The sequence below is a fragment of the Rhinopithecus bieti genome, unplaced genomic scaffold (genome assembly GCF_001698545.2).
Source record: "Rhinopithecus bieti isolate Rb0 unplaced genomic scaffold, ASM169854v2 scaffold_764, whole genome shotgun sequence".
NCBI lineage: Eukaryota > Metazoa > Chordata > Mammalia > Primates > Cercopithecidae > Rhinopithecus > Rhinopithecus bieti.
Genome location: NW_016803201.1, coordinates 357777 through 360346, shown reverse-complemented (window position 1 = coordinate 360346; position 2570 = coordinate 357777). Strand labels below are relative to the sequence as shown.

General features: G+C 50.9%; 1 pseudogene; it reads right to left on the bottom strand.

The window, feature by feature from the left end:
- Positions 1 to 487: 487 nt before the first annotated feature.
- LOC108527565 (keratin, type II cytoskeletal 8 pseudogene) lies at positions 488 to 1275 on the bottom strand (annotated as a pseudogene).
- Positions 1276 to 2570: the final 1295 nt, after the last annotated feature.

Here is a 2570-nt window from a genome sequence, read left to right as displayed (position 1 = left end):
CGCCTGCCCCGCCCCGGCCGGGCCAGAGAGGAGCTGACTGGGTTGGTTTTGATCTGATAAATGCACGCATCCCCCCCGCGAAGGAGGTCAGCGCCTGTTGGCATGTATTAGCTCTAGAATTACTGGCATCTTTTTTCATAGGCCCAGAAAAAAACATTTAGTAGGAATTATTTTAACGTATTCTATTTTGTATTATGGAAATAAGACGTTAGAATCGTTTTCATTATCAATTTTTTGTTTTTTTCTTTTTGACAGTTGGCAGAGCTAGCTGAGGGTTTATTTTGGGAAAAAAGTGAATTGTTTTGTAGCTGGAGGTATGGGGAAAGGGGGTCCCCCTGGTAGTAAACTCCCCCCGCGGGTGGGCTGAGGGCTAGTGCTGAGTCTCAGGTGGGTCTCCTGTTCCCTGTGCTCCCCTGCACAGCAGCCTCTCTCACCGGCTCTGGGGCAGCTGCAGTGGGGGTAGGGTGGGAGGGGCTACCATGGCCATTCACTCCGGCAGGATTTCAGAGGACTCAGACACCAGCTTCTCATCGCGGGTCTCGATCTTCACAACCACAGCCCTGGTGGAGCTGGTGCCGCTGAAGTAGCTGGAGCCCCCTACAGAGCCAAAGCTGGAGCTCAGGCATAGCTAAGGAGAGGGCTTGTGAGGCCCCCACAGGCCGAGCTGAGCCCTCCTGCATAGTCACTGGTGGTCTTCGAGTAGATACTCATGTTCTGCATCCTAGACTCTAGCCGGCTTTCTTCGCCCTCCAGCAGCTTCTTGTAGGTGGCAATCTTGATATCCAGGGTCAGCTTGACATTCATCAGCTCCTGGTATACACGCAGCTGCCAAGCCATGTCCTGCTTGGCCCGCTGCAGGGTGGCCTCCAGCTCGGATAGCTTGGTGTTGGCATCCTTATGGCCAGCTCCCGGCGCTGCTCAACATCTGTGATGGAGGCTTCCACGGAAGCCCTCTGGCCTTTGAGGCCCTTGAAGCCAGCTGAGGTTCTGGTTCATCTCGGAGATCTTAGTCTTTGTACGCCGCAGGTTGTCCCTCATACTTGATCTGGTACATGCTCTCAGCCTCAGTCCATCTGCAGTTGGCGATCTCCTCCTACTGGGCCTTGACCTCAGCGATGATGTTGTCCGTGTCCAGGGAGCGGCTGCTGTCCACAGACAGCACCATAAATGTGTTGGAGATCAGGGATGGCAGCTCCCTGATCTCCTCTTCATACAGCTGCCTGAGGAAGTTGATCTCACCCCTTCCAGGCAAGACTCCAGCTCTACCTTGTTCATGTAAACTTCATCGCATCCTTCTCTATGAGGACAAATTCATTCTCCATCTCTGTATGCTTATTGATCTCATCATGGTACTTGTTCCTTAAGTCCTCCACCAGCTCCTGTGTGTTGCCAAGCTCCACCTCCAGCCACAGCTTCTCCTGGCCCAGTCTCCAGCTGCCGCCTAAGCTTGTTGAAGTAGCTCTGGAACATTGTCCATGTTGCTCTGAGCCAACTTCTGCTGCTGCAGGAGGCTCCACTTGACCTCCAGTATCTTATTCTGCTGCTCTAGGAACCGTACCTTGTTGATGAAGGAAGCAAACTTGTTTTGAAGGTCTTGATCTGCTCCTCCTCCTGGGTGTGCAGGGCCTGGCCTGGATGTTGGGGTCCACCTCCAGGTTAAGGGGGCTCAGCAGGCTCTGGTTGACCATGACAGCAGTGATCCCTCCCATACTGCTGGCCCCACCAAAGCCTCTGCCCAGGCCACCCTGGAAGCTGCTGCTGCCCACTTGGGAAAAGCTTGAGGAGGTGATGGGGGCACCAGGCCACTCGTGTAGGAGTGGCTGCTGAAGGCCCAGGGACCAGAGGTGGACACCTTATGGGACTTCTAGGTCACCTTGATGGACATAGTAGAGGCAGGAGTGGAAGTGGGTGGGCCCCAACCAGGTGGAGATTTGAGAAGGAGTGGAGAAGCTGCTGCTTCTTCATTATCAGACTTTTGATGAAAAGAACTTTGGGCCTGAAGTTGGAAGAACTTTTTAAACATTTTTTTTTGAGACAGGGTCTTGCTATGTTGCCCAGGCTGGAATGCAGTAGTGCCATCAAATTTCCCTGCAGACTCCAACTTCTATCCTCAAGTGATCCTCATGCTTCAGCCTCCCAAAGCATTGAGCCACAGCATGAACCACTGTGCCTGGTGGATAACTGGTTTTGAGTTCTGGCTGTGCTACTTACTAACTTTGACTTTGAACAAGTCACTTACCTTCTCTAAGCCTGTTCCCTCATCTCTGCAAGAGGGATGATTCCATCTGCCAGCCTCATGATCATGTGAACCAAAGATGATCACAGATGTAAAAGTTCTTAGTATACCATATGGCACTGTGCAAAAGTAAGATACTTTGTGGGGAAATAGAGCTATAGTGTATGGTTTGTCAAGGAGCTTAGCTTCTATTTACAGATATAAGACTTACATGTAATATAAACAACAATTGAAAGTATTCTACTGCCTACAAGAGGTAGAGACATTAAATGTTATTGGACGTAAGAAAATGCGTGTGATCATGCGGAGTAACCAAACTCAAAATTAAAAGGAC